Below are 18,083 nucleotides of genomic sequence, written 5' to 3'. Positions count from 1 at the left end.
ACCTCCTCAGGTGAGAGAGATGCCTGAGGAGAGGCCAGAAGCTTGGTGGGGGGTGAATAATGATTTCCTTGTCTGCTTTCAGTGAATAAGTCCATCCATCACATCCATCTACCCACAAGCCTATTTATCCACCCGTCTAGCCACTCATGCACCCACTGGTTCACCATCAATCCATCAGTGAATTTGCCAGTCGACTGATCAATCCTTCAGTCCATCTGTCCGTCCAGCCACAGGCCTCAGTCAGTGCATGAGTTGAAAGGGACTTGGGTTTGTGTTTCTGGCTGCTGGCCGGCCCTGTTGTTGACCCCCATCATTCTGTGTGAAGGATGAGGAAGACTCCAGGGACTGCCCTCAAGGACGTTTGGGCTGGAACTGTCATGATCCCTTTCAGAAAGACTGTGTCCAGTGGGCCAGTCTCAAATAGAGGATCCAGGACCAGGGAACTGAAGTTCAGAGGGGGTTGGATCAAATTCAGCTAAAAAGAAATTTATTTTATAACACAGGCTGGAAGCAGCCAATCTACGGACAAAGTGGCTGAGGCGGTGACTGGACACACTGGACATTCCCCAAGCAGCAGACACGCTCACCGGTACACACCGGAGTGCGGCAGGGTCTCGTCTCCCTGTCCCCCTATATTCAGCCCAATTTGGTGCCTGCTCGGTCTTCTAAGTCTTCCTGTGATGGTTTCCGGCTGTGGCTTTCACCACGCCTCACCCCACCCAGGGCTCTCCAGCAAAGCAGATCACACGCACGAGTCCGCTGGTCTCCCACCACAGCCTGGGGTTGGGAGGGGGGCAGCACTTTCATGGACAGGTGAGCCGAGGCTTGAGGAGCCTTGGTTGCCAGTTCCAGGGTCATGCTTGAGCCCCAGGGCTCCTCTGCCTCCTGTGCCCTGGACTACCCGGCCCTGGTTGGAAATGAGCAGTGGTGCCATGTCCTGAAAGCTCACCAGGGGCCTGTTAGCAGCTGCCTTCTTCTCTGGCTCGCCTCTGCCTCTGGGATGTCCGTCAGCTCATTCCCTAGCCCCAGCCCCACACCCCACTCTGCTCGCTCACACTCACTGCGTCTCCCCACCCTCACCTGTGACCCTGCACCCTGACCCCGTTCACCAGTCTCCAAACTCCTTCTAGAACCTGAGACCAGAGCCTTGGCTCCCTGACCTCACTGACCTGGGATGTAGGCCTCATGCCCCCAACACCCATGAAGGGGGGATGGATGATGGGGGTCGGAGGATGATGGGAAGGATGATGGGGGTGGGGGACGATGGATTATGGGGGGCTGGATGATGGGGAGGTCGGATAATGGGGCCAGGGGGAACGGAGGATGGGGCGGATGATTATGGGGATGGATGATGGAGGGGACAGATGAAGCAGGGTATGGATGATGGGGGTGGGGGGAGACGGAGGATGGCCGGGATGGATGATGCGGGGGACAGATGATGGGGGGCACGGATGACGGGGTGATGGATGATGGGGGTGGCCAGGTGGCCAGAAGGGCTGCTAAGTGAGGGGTGGCCTGCCATGAATCCACACCTACACCAGGAACGGCAGCACGGACAGGCCAGGAAAGCACCGAGTTGGGAAAGCGGGGCTGGCCCGGCGTCCACTAGGCCATGTCCGGTCAGGGTCACGGGCAGCCAGGTGCCCGGCAGACGTGACTCGGCTCACTCGTTTACTCATGCATCTGTCCAGCAGACGTGTGCCGGGAACCCCCGGCTGCGGAGCCCCGAGATGGTGCCAAGTGGGCGTGCTTCCGTGACTCCAGAGTTGGGCGGGACCGGGGGTGCTTCCGGGCCTGGTGTCAGCAGCCCCCCTCTGAGGCAGGACCTCAGGGCCAGGCTGTTTACATTCCCACAGTTATTTACGGGCGTGTGTGTGAGAGGACAGAGCCTGGAGCTCCTGGGAGCCTCCCAGGAAGGGGGTGACGCGCAGGCCCGGGTGACGCGGGCCTTCACAGGGACCACGCCTGTGCACGCTGCCCGCCAAGCAGGGTCTGTGACAGAGGCTCTTCCCCACCCGCCGGGACAGGCACCTGCCCACCCTGTCCTCTAAAACTGCTCCTCTGTCCCCTTCACGGCCCAGCTGAAGAGGAAGAGGGATGCATCCAGGAGACAACTTCGAGATCAAGGGCACAGGAAATTTCTGCTTTCATCTGAAAATCCGTCAGCTGCAGAGGAAGTCCAGAGCCAGGCGGATGCCTGGGCCGTGGCTCACGCACACACGGGCTCCCGCTGGTGTGAATGAGCCCAGGGCGAGGCTCCCGTCTGCGGTCTCGCCTCGTCCTCTGTGAGGAGCCGCATCTCACAGCCCGGCCCCCGTGTCCACTGCTGAGCCCCAGCTCTGCGGGGGGGCAGCGAGGGGAGAGGCTGGGACTGGGAACCAGTTGATTTCCCAAGCAGCTCCCCGAGCTGACGCAGCCCCAGGGTCTGGACAGGCGGGACGGTCCCACGCTCAGATGACAGAGGGAGTTTCCTCGTCCCGGGGGAGGTGTTCCTGCTGCACGAAGCCCCCGCCACACGAAATGCGCAGCACGCACGTGCCTCGGAAGGCCCCATGTTCGGTCCCTGTGTCGGAAGGGAACATCGGCTGGTCATGCACATCTGGAATCTGCTGGCAGGACTGAGGGCCGGCACACACTCGCCTGCAGGAGCCTGCACTTGGGGTCAAACTACCGGAGCAAGACACAGTTCCACTGGTCACGAGATGCTCATATCTGCCTCAGGTGCCTCGTTTGTAAAACAAGTGCGGTGACACTTGCCCCCAGGGCACAGGGGTGGGGTGTTTACACGTGTCTGCCCTCTCTGTAGACAGCCATCATCACAGAAGAACAGGGGCCTAGAGGTCAGGGGGCCGGGCTGGGTCCTTGCAGGATGAGAAGTCCTGTAACCCTGGGTCTCAGGCTCCTGGCTCCCTGACAGGGGGTTTCATGGGTGGCCCCAGGGGTCCCTTCTTGCTTGGATATTCCAGGACCGCCGCCGATGGAGTGCTTGTTTTAGATTGGTCGTGATGTCCTCCAACACCTGTTGTAGTGCTCAAGGAACAGGTGCTCAATTAATGGGTGGACACGACGAGTATAAATGCTGACGGTGTGATGCAGAGAGTTACACAGAGTCACAGGAAAGGGCTGACCGTCACTCAGGACTGAGAAGTGGGGAAGGCTCCCTGGAGGAGGTGGCTTTGAGTCCAGCCGTAAAGAGCAAATTTTTTTGGGGGGGGAGTATAATTGCTTCACAAAGTTGTGTTAGTTGCTGCTGTACGACCATGTGAATCAGCTGTATGTACACATATACCTTCTCCCTCCCACCCCAGCCCTCTAGGTCACCTCGGAGCACTGGGCCGGGCTCCCTGGGCTGCACAGCAGCTCCCCACTAGCCGCCTGTTTCACGCACAGCTGTGTGCACGCGCCACTGCCGCTCCCTCGGTCCTTCCCACCTGCCCCTTCCCCGCTGTGTCGACATGTGCATTTTCCACATCTGGGTCTCTATTCCTCCCTGGAACGAGGTTCATCTGAACCATTTTTCTAGGCTTCACATACATGTGTGAATATATGATATCTATTTTTTCCTTTCTGACTTATTTCACTCTGTTTCACAGATTTGGTCCATCCGTATCTTTACCAATGACCCAATTTAGTTCCTTTTTATGGCTGAGTAATATTCCATTGTATATATGTGCTCTATCTTATTAAAGAGCTGTTTGAATGGGTGGAAGAGAGGAGTTGATGTTCCAGGCAAGAGAAACGCAGTGAACAAAGGTGCTCACGATGAATCAGAAGCAAGTCCTGCCACCAAGGAGCTTGAGCGACAGAGCAAAATGGACAGGTCCCTCCCCGGCATCTTCTCTCAGGAAGGTGCTGGAGGGTGAGCTCCAGGAACACAAGGAGTAAACTTCACTTTACTCCCAGGAAGACGAGGGAGTGAACCAAGAAAGTGAGAGTAAACCAAGAAAGGATCTCGGGAAAAAGGGATCCAGCCCTGGAGGAAGGCGGAGGCACACCCCCAGGAGGAAGGGGATTCCCGGAACCTCCCTCAGGCACTGGGCACGGAGGACATGCAGCCCCGATGGCGGCAGCAGAAGGCTCAGATGAGGGACGAAGGGCAGAGGACCGTGTGCGCGTGTGCGTACACGCGCAGTGCTGTTAGCAGACTCACATGATGCGGAGAGAGGGTGGGGTTACACTGGGGGTCGGTCTGCGGAACAGCAAGCCAGCCTACAAGCCCCCCAAGACACTTGCAACAAAAATATGCAGTAAGGAAGGCTACTATGATCTACAACAAACTCAGCAGTGAATCGTGGCCCGTGATCCCTGTGAAGTCAATGATGACTGTGGACAGGGTTCAACCGTGGGCCAGGAGACCTAGTGTGGACAGGGCACCCCTGGGCCTAAAACAGGACATCCAGAGCGGCAGCACCTGAGTGTCCTGGGAGACGTGGGGGCCCGAGTCAGCTCCACGGACTGAGCCTGATCACACAGGACAGCGGGGCCACGGGGAGGCACCCTGGGAGGGACGTGGCTTTCCTGCACAAGACTCAGATCTGTTTCATGGTCTCGGTATGTGCATTCATAATAGTGATAACAGAACTGAAGGAAAAGTGAGAGACGGTCCTGCCACCACTTGGTTGACAAGAACCAGCCAGCGCGGGGGTGCTGGGGGCGGGCTGCCCTCTGGAGGCGTGGATGCTGGTACCACCCGCAGGAGCACACAGCTTGGCTGGCGTGGTTGTGCACGCCCGACCTCCATCCACGAGTGGCACCCACGTGCATGCTGCATGGAGAAACCTTTGAACTCCAGGGTCTCGGGGCTTTCGTGGTGGCTTTGCTGGTGGTGAAAGCCTGGACGCGCCCCTGCATCCGTGGATGGGAGAACAGAGTGAAGAGTGGGCCCAGCACACAAAGGAGGGCCAGCAGCGTGGAAACAGAAGGCCCCCAGCTCGGACACTGCCCCAGACGCGGCTCAGAAACAGAGCACTCAGGGGAACAGGGCAAGCCACGGAACAAGACACACCCCAGCTAACACCATGTTTGTAAGACTCAAAAACAAGCAAGGCGAGCTGTAGTACTTAGGCACGCTATATATATGCTAAAACCCCAAAGGAAAGCAAGAGATTGAGAAAGGTGTGAGGACGCGCCTACTTCTGGGGCAAAGTCCAGGGTGGGGTGTTCCCAAGGGGTGAGAAGGGGTGGGGACGCCTGGGTCCTGGCTGGGCTGTGGGCACTTCTACACGTTGCTGCCCAGAGACTGCATGTGTCCACTCGACAGCATCAGATACACCCTCACAGGAAATGGGGGGGCGGGCAGGGGCCCAGTCCACACAGCCTTATGAGGCCTGAGCTGCTGCCTGTGAGCCGTGGTCAGTGTGAAGGGATGCTTCATTCCCTCCCAGCTCAGCAGCTCACCTGTGTCCTGGGTGTCTTCGTTCCAGCCCAGCTGAGTGACGGCCTCTCGCTGGCACTGTGTCCACATCCCCACACCCCACAGCTGCTGAAGACACAGCCCTGGCAGGGGCCCAGGCCAGGTGAGTGTGGGAGGGGCAGCTGTCGTCCACAGCCCAGATCAGCCCCTGCATGCCCAGCATCCAGAGGATGGTATGTGGGCACCCGCTCTGTGGACAGACAGGTGTGACAGGCAGAGGATGGTATGTGGGCACCTGCTCTGTGGACAGACAGGTGTGATGGGGAGGGGATGGGGAAGGGGGACGTGTCGAGTGAGCTCATGGCAAGCAGGCAGGTGCGGAAAGCCCCGACCGCCACCTGTGGACCAAGTTCTCAACAGTGCAGCAGCCGGGACCCTGAGGGGCAGGTTGGTTCTGTCAGGTGTGTGTTGGGGGGGCGCTGAATCCTGAGTCCACCTGTGAAGGGCTCTGTGGGGAAGGATGGGTGCTTAGGGAGTAGCTGGAGGGGCCCATGATGTGGACAAGTCCCTCCTCCCCAGGATCCTGGCCTCCCAGGAAAAGAATTCCATCTGGCTGACTGACCCGGACCACCAGGCATTAAGTGTAGACGGTCAGAAATAAGACAAAAATAGACGATGAAATGCTGGCGTTCCACGTCACGGGTTCCCCGAGGGTGGTGCCGGGACACAGGGCCTCCCTGCAAGGCAGCAGGAAGCTCTGTGTCTGCCAGGTTAGGGGTCCAGGCTGTGGACACCTGCAGCCATGGCCCTGTCTGTGGCTGCAGCCCCGCCAGACACTCAATCCCTCTGGTGGGTAAAGCAGACCCTGCCCAGATGCAGAAGTGGCCTGACCTTGGCCTGAACTCAGCCAGGCAGCCCTTCCACCCTGACCACCAGGTTGGTGCAACCAGGTGCCTGGTCCTCCCCTGGCCCTTGCGGTGAGGTGTGGCCCAAGCAAAGTGCCATGGCAGGTGAAGAAGAGCCAAACCCCAAAGGCGTTGCTTGGCCTTAGAGTCCAGCAGTACCCGCACCTGGGTAGGTCAGCCATCTGGGTCAATAAGCTCCCTTGCTGCCCAGGCTGCCTCAGGTGGGCTGTCACTTGTCACCAAAGTTGACCCGGCTGAGCTCCTTGGCCTTGATGCCAGGAGGTCGGGATCTGGCCCAGTTCTGCCTCAAAGGCCTCTGGACTGTCCTGTGGGTGTGATCAGTGGCCCTCCTAATGCTTAGAGTCTGTGAATGAGATTGTTCTCTGGGTTTGCTCAAAACAACCTCTTCAAATGTGGAAAAGGACAACAAAATAAAATTTTAAAGTTCAGGAAAATAGCTATTTCTACAAGTGTGGTCTCTGGCCCCCGGTGGCAGCCACAGTGACTCTGGAGTCAGAATTCAGCTCCCTGGGCCCCAGGGCCAGGAGAGGGTGACTTCTCCAGCCAGAGGCGGCTGTAACGCTGCCCATTAGACTGGGCCCCCACACCAAGCTCAGTCCTGCTGCGGGATCTTAGTCGGCACAGGTAACCCTTGACCTTCCCTTGGCGCTGCCAGGGGTTGACAGCCCTGTGGTTGCAGACGGTCCTTAGAGGGATGATGAGGACCCCGTCGGTCAGCAAGAAACGCAAACTCCTCTACGAGGGGATGGGGTTGGGCGAAGGGGGTAGGCCTGCCCAGAGCACCATCCCGAGGTGAAGAGACTGTGCCTCTCAGGGCTGTGAGTCCACATGCCTGGACCACAGGCTGGGGTCAGCGCCCCCACCCAAGGCCCCTGGAGCCCCTGCGCATCAGCGCACCTGAGACTGTGGCTCTGGACAGGCAGCAGAAAAGGCACCTGGGGAAGCCATAGAGACCCCACCTACCCCAGAGGGCCACACAACAGCCCACACACCAGTCCCCATGGCCCTGCCCAGAGTTCTTCTCCTGCTTCCCCAGGCACGGGCAAGCTGAAAGCGTGGCAGGGAGCACCCACGGATTTGCCACCTGAGGTCGCAGCCTGTGCCGTTTGTACCCTTGCCGGCGTGTCACGTCCCACCCCTCCAGCGGCCCGTGGATCTGTCTCACTTCTTGATGCACTTCAGAGGAAAATGGCAGACATCCTGATGCACCATCCCTGAACACTTCAGCTGGCACTGCTCCAACTAGACTTCAATGTTTGCTTGTATTTTTCTAGGGAAAATTTACTCGTGCAAAACACAGACTGTAAGGGTACCCGTCGAGGAGTTTGATGAAGGCAACCCCCCTGAGTGGCCCCACCCTGTCGAGACAGAGGCTGTGTCCCTCGCCAGAGGGTCCCTCGTGCCCCTCCCCCTCCCCCTGGCCACACACCCAGCATGAACATCAGTGAACATCAGAGCTGAAATGACCCGTGCGTGCTGCCGGGACCTGAATCACCACGAACGGGAAAGCAGGCTGGCAGATTTCGTGACATAACCAGTTGGCTGCATTCCTGAAGGACTCGCACAGGCCCTCCCCTTCCCTCTGAGTTATGAGCCACAATGCTGCGGTGCTGGCAGTTCAGGGAGCAGCTCTGTTTGAGGCTTGCAGGGAGGACCCTCTGACCCCACAGATCTGATCAGAAACAAGCCAGGAAGCCACTTTCCAAGGGCAGGTGTATAAACAGTGAGCAGTGGCGTCCATCCCCCCAGGAGTGCGAGGCGGGCTCGCCCAGCACAGGGATGAGCGCTGTGAGCAGGGCCACCTCACACACCTAGCGTCAGGCCCTTGCTCACTCTCTGCACAGCCCACGGGCGGTCATGGAGGCCTCCCCCCACCAGGCCCAGGAATGGCCCTGGGGCTTCTCAGCACAGCCCCTGGTGAGCACCAGTGCCCAGCCTGGCTCCGGGCAACACCATGGCTTTTCCTTCTGGGGCTCAGGGTGAAGGGCAGAGCCAGGGACAGTGCTCACCCAGGGCTCACCAGCACTGCCACCCCTCCCTCCCTGAGGACAGAGCCAGCACTGCCATCTGAGCCCCTCCCAGCACACACCTCGGACGAGACAAGCGTCCTGGCCCCGGTCTACTGTGAGAGCCACCAAAACACGTGGATCATGTCTCTTCATCCAGAGCCATCCCAAACCGAGCACCGACATCAGCTCAGCACTAACCGAGAATCACGATCTGCGCCACACTGACTGGAGCTCCGACACTGGCTCAGCTCTAACCACCTGCCGATGAGGACACAGACCTGACCCGAGTTCAGACACCGACAACACCGAGCACCTACCACGTGGACACAGATAATCACCCGCCAACGCAGACACAGACCCGACCCGAGTTCAGACACCACTCAACACCAAGCACCTGCCGCGTGGACACAGAACTGACTTACCCATGGACACCAGCTCAGCCTTAACCACGCACAACATAACCAGTAACCATAAAGAACAAGTGAAACAAGACGGAAGTGGCGGCGAATCAAACTCTAGAGAGAAAAGGAAGCTGCCTCCTACCTTGCGACCCCTGGACACAGGCCGGTATCTCCGCTCGAGGGCTGTGCAGTCCACCCGCCTCTCTGGGTCCACACGGCTCTTCTCTCTGGGCCGCCAGCTGACCCTGTGAACAACACACGAGGGTTTAGACGGGACACTCAGGAAGCGGCCCCAGGACTTCCTGGCGGCTCAGTGGTAAAGAATCCACCTACCAACGCAGGAGACATGGGTTCGATTCCTGGTCCAGGAAGATGCCACATGCCTCGAGGCAATGAAGCCCGCGTGCCACAACCCCTGGACCTGGGCTCTAGAGCCCATTGCAACTGGAGAGTGGCTCCCTTGACTGCAACTGGAGAAAAAGCCTGCTTCCCGCAACGAAGACTGAGCATGACCAAAACAGTAAGTGAAAAAGCAGCAGCAGCCCTGGGACAGTGCGGGGCTCAGGAACCCCCACACCCTGGGCACGGGGGGTGGGCAAGGGGCCCCGCTGGATGGCCCTCCCATGCCATCCTCAGGGGTCTCCCTCAGGTGCCTGTCCCGGGCCCCACCAGCCCCCCTCCGCCACCTACGTGTGTTGTGCACACTTCCCCATAGTCACACCCCCGCAAGCGTGGGCATAGACGGTCATCGGCGGGCTTGAGGTTTCTACAGCAAGGTTTCCATCACACCATCCTTATTTCTCTACCCTGCGCCCCCTGGAGACAGCTAAGTCAGCAGCAGATTCTAGCATGTTCTTGTGGCTCACTGCAGTGTCCCTGGGAAGGGGTGTCACTCGGGGGACAGTGACATCACTGCCCCTCCCCCACGGGCACCCCCTCACTACTTTGTGTGGGGCCAGCTGAGGCCCCACGATGCTCTGTGACGGCGGTGGGGAGGGCTCCTGGGACTGGACCCTCCTCTTCGGCCTCTGCCGCCGCTTCCTCCAGCCCCTCTGGTCCTTGGTGTCTCCCTGCGACCTTACAGCCAGCAGCTCATGGACCGGGACCCCTCTGCCTCATCGTCTCCCCCACCTGGCCTCTTGATTACTCCTCTGACTCCTCTAACACACTAGGCGTTGGTTCCCATCCACAGTCCCTGCAGGTTAGGAGGAAGGAAGGAATCATGGCTTCTAACAAGCACCTCTTTAAAAACTGCACTGGATTCGCAGGCAAGAGACGGGTTCCGTCCCAGCCCCTGCACCAGCTTCCGAGGATGCCCGGTCCTGTGCCCCGTCTTTCGGTGCCTCTTTTAGGACATGAAGGTGAAGACTCGTGCCTCCCTCAGGACCGTCACGGAGATGGAGAGCAGTCGTGAGGATGTGAGAGGTCCCAGGCCTGAGAGGCTCTGGAGGTGACAGCCCCCCGCCCAGCAGCTGCCAGCCTCGCTGGGAGCCCACACAGGACTCACGCGCCCGTGGGTGTCCTGGGCCTGGTCTGATCCTCCATGCTTCACCTGTACCGTGTCCAAACGCGTGCTCGTGAATCTGGAGAGCCCTCCGATAACCTGCCTTCCTGCGCTTCGGCGGGATTTCACATTTGAGAAGCACACAAGGGCCCTCCTAGCACAGCCGTGCTCGCGGAGCCACGGGTTCATCCTCTCCAGGTGCATGCTGGCTCCCACCACTCTCCTCTGATTTATCTAGGATCGTTTGGACTGTCAGCGAAACATAAAAAATTACTGCCTGCAGAGGCCAAATGCACTGCAGGCTCCTATCTCACTTGCGGTCTAATTAATAGTTTCCAGGTCGCCATGGCCCATGGGAGCATCTGGGCCTCGTCTCTCCAGTCCACAGATGTCGAGGCCGGGCAGAGGCTGGGCTTCAAGGATCCCTTCTCACGCTCATTCTTCAAGGCTGTTTGCTCCTTTCTAATAAATTGGAGAGCAGTGGCGTGCATGTGTGTGGACATGTTTGTAAAATAGCCCGGCTCTTTGCTGGGGGGCTGGTGGCGCCCCTTAAGATCTGTGGACCACGTGGGACCACGAGGGCCTTCTCGAGACCCTTGGAGACAACGGACGACTAAAGACAGTATTCTGAGGCTTCCAGGAACTGCAGTCCTTTATTCTAAGGCAGGCTTTCATTCTATTAAATCTTTCCCAAGTATAGCAGACAGACAGGGGCATCCAGCTCCCTGCACTGCCACACCCTGGACACGCCCGTGGACCGGAACCCCGACAGGAAGCAGAGCGTGGCCCCGCTGCCCTGGGGGCCAGTCCAGCCAGGCTGTGAGCAGGGCCACTGCTGGTGGAGTCAGTGTGCGGCCCCGCCCGTTCGGCACTGTGAGATGCAGCATTCTGTTATCCACAGTTGTGGTGAGATAAGACTGGCCGTCCTGGTCACTGGCCACTGCGCCAAGTGCATGCGCAGTGCTGTGCCTCCATCGCCCTCACCTGTCCCCAGAGCCCTTTCCATCTTGAAAACCCCAAACTGTCCCCACTAGATATACCCCCATCTCCCCAGCCCCTGGCCCCACCTCTACTTTCTGTCTCCATGGATCTGACTGCTCCAGGGACCTCATATCGGTGGAACCACACAGAATTTATCCTTTGGTGTCTGCTTTATTTCACTTGGCACAATATCCTCAAGGTTCATCCATGTGGAAGCATGCGTTAGAATTTCCTTCCTTTTGGGGGCTGATGCTCCATTGCATGGATGGACCACATTTTGTTTATCCATCATCTGTCAGTGGATATTCGTGTTGCTATGCCTCTTGGCTGTTGTGGACAGTGCTGTTGTGAACACAGGTGTACAAATATCTCTGAGACCCTGCTTTCAATTCTTTTGGGGTATCAGTTCAGTTCAGTCGCTCAGTCATGTTCGACTCTTTGTGACCCCATGAATCGCAGCATGCCAGGCTTCCCTGTCCATCACCAACTCCCGGAGCCCACTCAAACCCATGTCCATCGAGTCGGTGATGCCATCCAGCCATCTCATCTGTCGTATGCGTGCCGTAAATAGAACTGCTAGATCACATGGTATTTAATTATGCTTTTAATTTTTTGAGGGACTGCCATGCTGTTTTCCACAGTGGCTGCACCACTTTGCATTCCCACCAGCAGAGCACCAGGCTTCCAGTTTCTCCACATCCTCACCAACACCATTTTCTGTCTGTTTTTTTTTTTAAATAGGAGCCCCTGGTAGCTCAGCTGGTAAAGAATCTGCCTGCAATGTAGGAGAACCCCCCGGTCCAATTCCTGGGTTGGGAAGATCTGCAGGAGAAGGGATAGGTTCAGTATTCTGATAGGTTCACTTCAGTATTCTGGCCTGGAGAATTCCATGGACTGTGTAATGTATGGGGTCACAAACAGTTGGACATGACTAAGCAACTTTCACTTTCATCCTGATGGGTATGAGGTAGTATCTTGTGATTCTGATTTCCATTTTCCTAATGATTAGTGACGCAAAGAGCTGACTCACTGGAAAAACCCCTGATGCTGGGGAAGATTGAAGGCAGGAGGAGAAGAGGGTGACAGAAGATGAGATGGTTGGATGGCATCACCGACTCAATGGACGTGAGTTTGAGCAAGCTCTGGAAGATGGGGAAGACAGGGAAGCCTGGCATGCTGCAGTCCATGAGGTTGCAAAGAATCAGACACAACTGAACAGCAACAATGATCAGTGATGTTGAACGTCTTTTCATGTGAAAGATCTTTCCACATGTTTTGTGTAAATTCTGTCTGCATGGATGTGGCTTCCAGCACAGGTTACAACGAACAGGGCTCTGAGAATATAACTGGGGAACAGCCTTTGTGAGCACATGTGAGCATCATCCACCTTCAACTCCCAGGAGGGGAGTGGGTGGAGAGAGAGGGACATTTCAAAACTCTTGCCCTTTTTCTGTTGGGTTCTCTTTTCCTTGTTGGTTGGTAGGAGTTTTGTGGAAATACATTCTGCATAAAAGTCCTTTATTGACTGTGTCCTAACAAATGCTGTTAAAAAAAAAAAAAAAGCTATGACTCTTCCTCCAAAGGTCGTTCCTTCTGCGGCATGCATCATGCCGATCTATCCATCCCTCTGTCTGTCCATTCATCCCCTATCCACGATCAAGATCCCTGCCTTGTTTAGATCCTGACACCACCCCCCTCACTCCTCCTGAGACCCAGCAGACTGCCACCCCAAGGGCCCTCCTTCCACGGGCTGCATAAGCCCCCCTCCCAGGGCACCAAGGCATCTGTGGGCTGGTCCAGGTGGCCATCCACCCCTGTTGTGACCGCGTCCCTTCCCAGGTGCTGGGAGCGCCCAGGCCCTGCACCTCTGTCTGTGCTGGTCCTGCTGGATCTGCCTCCCTGTGAACTCACTGTCCACAACCTATGTAGCCATCAGAGCCCCTTGCCCATCCCACCCTGGTGACGAGGAGCCAGGCCCGTCCCAAGGTTCTCATATCACTATCTGTTGCAGACTCTGTTATTAATGAAGACAGAGATGACAGTGGCCGAGCTTGGCTGGAAGCCAGCCCTGGACTAGAGCTGTCCACGACTCCTCCAAGCAACCCTGTGAAACAGGTTCCAGTGTCACCCCACCCTACAGGTGAGGACCCTGAGGCCCAGATGGGCAGAGCAACTCTCCCCAACCACACACTGAGCAGACTCCACTATTCCACAGCAGCTTGGCAGCCCGGCATGGGGAGCGGGGGCACTCCTGAGTGGTCTCCACGTTACTGAGCTGAAAACCAGGACAAATGAATGAACTAAGGGATGAAGCCTGCAGCAAACAGCACAACCTCAGAGCCAGAAGACAAAGTGTCAGCATAAACGCAGGCCTCCCCATCAGCAGGGCCACCTGGGACCACACTGTTCTTCCTGTAAAGGAACAACAAGAAGGTAAAAGCCAAGACAATAAGCAGAGAAAAAGAGCCTGGGAATGTTCCCCTAAAGCAAGTGTGATTGCTTTGGACACTGGGATCTGGGCGCAGCTGGAGAGACACTGGGTTGTGATAAGTGTTTTATTTCACTTGCTGCCGGCACGGGGGATGAAGGCTGTCTGGAGCCTGGGGCGTGAGGCCATGGAGAAGCTGAGGTGATAAAGAGGCCGGGTGAAAGCTGCCGCCCGCCCAGCCCGTGCCCCAGGCTGTCCCCACGGCCGCTGGCGCTCATGGCCGGGCTGTCGCTCACGGCCGGGCTCTGGCAGAGGCTTCCCTGGCTGCTGTCACTGAGCCATTGGTGCCCGTTTCCGGGGCCCTGCCTGCTCAGCGCTGCGGGCGGATTCTGAGTGTCGAGCACGAGCCGGCTCCCTGGCCGGCTGTCCTGATGAAGGATGCACCCGTCCTCAGGAAGGTGGCGGGGTTGGGAGGCTGGGAGCTGGGGTGCAAACCCCCTTCGGCCAAGAGGTCAGTACTGTGGGCCTTGCAGAGGGTGATGAATGTAAGCTGCGGTCGGGGGTGGGGTGGGGAGGGGACACCCCCGAGCACCCTCTCCTATGGCTGGTCAGATCCCCACCAGCACCTAGTCACCTGGGATCTAGGATTTGAGAGAAATGCCCCCACTGGGCTTGGAGTCTGCTCCCTTGAGAGCTCTGGAGGATGGGCAGGAAGTTCCTCCCATGGGCTCCCCCCAGCCAGTGGGAGCAAGAGTGGGAGGCGCTGAGCAGGTGCCTGCCCCCACTTCCCCTTTGGACCGTCAGAGGGGACCTGCCCACTGACCTGCCACACCCACACCCGCTGGGTCACCACCTGGGTCTGGAGTCCCAGCTGGAGACTCACCAGCTGCACCACGGCATCTCCTCCATGGCTTCCCCTGGCTATCCCTCCCCAGCCTGATTTACATGCCCCGGGCCAGACAGGTGCCTGGAAACGCCCGTTAGCTCGGTTCAGCTCAGCATTCTGAAGCACAAGCCTGAGGCAGCCAGAGGCCACTGACCCAGAGCCCAAGGTGCCCAGTGGCTGAGGGGGGAGTAGCCAGGGGAAGATGCGGGTGTGGGGCCGGTGGCGGGGGGCAGCAGGAGCCCAGCCGGCAGCCCCGTCCCAGTGATACCTGGGGCGAGCCAGTACCCATGGCAGGTTTGCTGTGACACACACCTCCTCAGGTGTAGACTGGGCGGAGAAACACATGGGGTGAAGGAGGGAGGACCAAGGAGAAGCAGGATTTGAAGAACGGAGGGGCCAGCTCGGCGAGATGTGGCCCTGGGGAAGCCTGGCCTCGAGGGCTCTGCCCGCCGAGGGTCTGATGGCCAGGGAAGCAAAGACCCACGCTTTACCTTGGGAACCAGAACGCCAGAAGCACCTCTGCAGCCCCAACATGGCCTCAGGGAGGGAAGCAGCGGCTAACGAGCACTGGCTGTTTACCCAGCGTGGGGTGTCAGCTCGGTAACCTCCACGGCACTCCCTCAAGCAGTGTTGCTCTTGCCCCCGGGGCTCGGAGTAAATGACTCTCCGAGGTCACCACAGCAGCCTGGATGCCAGGGACCACCTAGAGTGTTCCATCTCGGCCTCCAGACCTGTCAAGAGGGAGGCTCAGGCAATGCCACAGGGAGGCGCCCACAAGCCTCACCCAAAATGATGGAGGGCAGCCCTCAGGGGGAGCTGGGCACACGCCAGAAGGGCAGGATGAGTCTGATGGGTCAGAGCAAAGCTTGGCCATGGATGCAGGTGCTACGCGGGTGACCGCAGTCCTTCCTGGAAGCAGATAAACAAATGGTGGGGGACAGTGCGACGCCAGAGGATGAACATAGAGGAGATGACAAGAGTGCACCCGAGAAGGAGGGACAGAGCAGAGAGGAGGGGACACGCGTGTGATAAGGCGCACGCAGGCGGGGGCCGAAGGAAATCAGGAGATGGGCAGCCATTCGAAAGCGAATGGCTTTCTCGTGGCCTGTGTATCTGCAACACTTCATAGTGAGATGTGGAGAAAAGACAAAAGTAGGGAGAGGGTTGGGAAGAAAAAGAAATAAAAGCACCGAAATTCGAACCCAGGGGAGGTAGAGCGGACTGGCTCCTCTGTCCCCGCAGCTCAGTCCCCAGCACAGGCACCCCACGGGCTTGAGTGGATGGGGCAGATGGCTCAGACTCAGATGCAGGGTCCCAGGAGGGCCTGGAGCCTGGGATTAATAGAACTCTCAAACACTCGTGCCTGGGGACACTTGCCAAACCTCACCAGGCCAGGAGGACCCCCCATGGCCTGGGAGAGTCACCGTGACCTCTTCCCTGGGGGAGCACAGCAAACACACCACGGCTGCAAAGACCAGTCAACAAAGAGTCAAGAAGAAAACAGGCAAGAAAGCACCATCAAGGCCCAGCCAGAAGAACGCCCACAGAGCCAAGCAGGGGCCTTTCCTTGGAGTCCAAGCAGAACCCCTGAGGTCCGGGCCCCACGCAAGACATAGGAGATTCAGATGAGGCCGAACTCATCCCCAGAGCAACGTTGTGCTTCCCTCCAAAGGCCCCCAAAGACCCCACTCCCTAGGAGCCCCCATGACCCCATGACCACGAAGACCTTGTGAGGCCTCCCCCCACCATGGGTCCCAGTCCCTCCGTGTCCCTCCCCCAAAAGGCAGAGCTGCCATTGCCTCCCTTCCTGCCGGGGTGAACCTGCCCCACCCTGGACTGCCAGCTGCTCACCCTCACTTCCTCTCCTCCTCGCGCCTCCTAGCCGAGTGGCCGGAAGCCCAGTGGTCAATTTGGTTTAAAAAAAAATTAGCAAGACAATTAGTTGACACCACCACTTGCTGCCCTTTGTCTATTAGCCCGGAGAGTCTGAGGGCCCCTGAAGCTGGTGTGGCCGCCCTGCAGCGTGATGCGGCCCAGGGACTAGTCCCTGCTGACTAACTGGGGCTGGGTCAAGGAGGGACCTGTGACTCTGTGGGCCCTGGAGCAGAAGGCGGGAGAGCACGCCCTCCACCGGGTCAAAGGCAGCGTGGCGTCCTCTCCGAGTCTGGGCCCCGTGAGCATCTGACCACCGCCAGTCCTCCTAGTGCAGATGCCCAGCATGGGGTGCCTGGATGGGGAGCTTGGCTACGGGAGCCAGGCCCTCCCGCCACACAGCTCTGGGGGTGCCATATGGTGGTCCGTGTACCGGACAGTCCTCCAAGTGGTGGCACTGACCTCCGACACCACCCAGCAGCCATAATAGTCAGTTCCACACAGGCTGGAGGTGGGGGGGGGCCTTGGCTACTATCTTACGGGCCTCTAAGGGGCTGAGGCCTCGGTGCAGGAAAGACCACCTGGACAGGGCTCAAGCCAAGAGGCCTGGCCGCACGCCAAGAGGCCTGGCCGCACAAGGACAGCGGGACAGCGGTCTGCAGGAGGGACACTGCCTGGGCAGTCGGGCCCCACAGCAAATCCTCCGTGTTGGCGGAGCATGTGGGACTCTGTCCAAAGCCCAGAACACACCCCTGCCCCTGGAAGCCTGTGTGCAGGGCAGCACGAGGAGGAGCCCGCGGTCAGCACTCACCAGCCCTGAGACAGCGCACAGCCCTGCGGCCACAGCCTATGAACCAGCCCCACTCCTTTGGTGGGCTCCTAGGGGTGGACATGCCTGTCCATCTGCTGCCCCTGCTGGGCGGGGGGTCGGTGGGGGGAGCGAAGATGGGGTCCAGACCTGCTCCTGCAGGGTGGTATCTAAGCTGCCCACTTGTCTCCCCGAGCTGGCTTTAGTGACTCTCAGCAGAGACGTCCTGACACCCAAGTTCCTTAGAGGACCGGCTTCCTACGCTTCCTGCCACTCTCCCGCACCCCGCCCTGCTCCCGCCCAGCTCCTCCCCCACAGCCTGCCATCTCCCTCTGCTCAGGCAACTCCTGGCGAGCAGGACTCAGGCTAAGGGGCACCCTCGGGGAAGACACCTGATGGCCACTGCTGACCCTACACAGGACTGTGCTCATCACCACTACTGTCCAGCTGAGTCCCACAAGAGAAGGTGTATGGTCAGTGAGTCCCGGCCCGGCCTCTCCTCGTGGGCCCCTCCTGGGAAGGTCCTGCTCCACGCAGAGGTCCCCAACTCTCTGCAAACCTAGGGAACACAGGGCAGGCAGCCCCTGACTCCGGGGTCTAACATGTTCCAGAAGAGACTCTCAACCCACACGGTCCCAATTCTTTCCTCCACTTGGAAGACTGGATTTTCACAGGGTTATTCACTCCACTGTCTCTGACACTGTGGATCCGTGACCAGGGGCCCCAGCCCACCTTGGGCTCAAGAGTCCTTCATTTGCCAGAAGCTCTGTTTTATTGCCCTTTGAATAATTTCCCAAGATAAACCCTTGAGAGTTTCCTTGTAAGCACTTAGGCCTTTGTTTATGAGGATCTTAGATCCCCTAAGAGTGTTTAGAACTCACTGAAGCGTCCTCTTCCTGCCCACCACCACCTCTC

The 18,083-nt window shown here is 58.5% G+C and overlaps 1 protein-coding gene across 2 annotated transcripts in view; it reads right to left on the bottom strand.

Moving 5' to 3' along the window:
• ZNF469 (zinc finger protein 469) overlaps positions 1-18,083 on the bottom strand; it is a 246,364-nt gene that overhangs the window by 117,851 nt on the left and 110,430 nt on the right. For both annotated transcript variants that reach the window (XM_042231537.1, XM_042231538.2), the window contains exon 3: positions 8,832-8,934. The gene's annotated coding sequence lies outside the window, so the exon portion shown is untranslated. The remainder of the gene's footprint in view (positions 1-8,831; positions 8,935-18,083) is intronic.

The sequence above is a fragment of the Ovis aries genome, chromosome 14 (assembly GCF_016772045.2).
Source record: "Ovis aries strain OAR_USU_Benz2616 breed Rambouillet chromosome 14, ARS-UI_Ramb_v3.0, whole genome shotgun sequence".
Taxonomy (NCBI): domain Eukaryota; kingdom Metazoa; phylum Chordata; class Mammalia; order Artiodactyla; family Bovidae; genus Ovis; species Ovis aries.
Note: the sequence above shows the minus strand (reverse complement) of the source record. Positions and strands in the feature narration are given on the sequence as shown.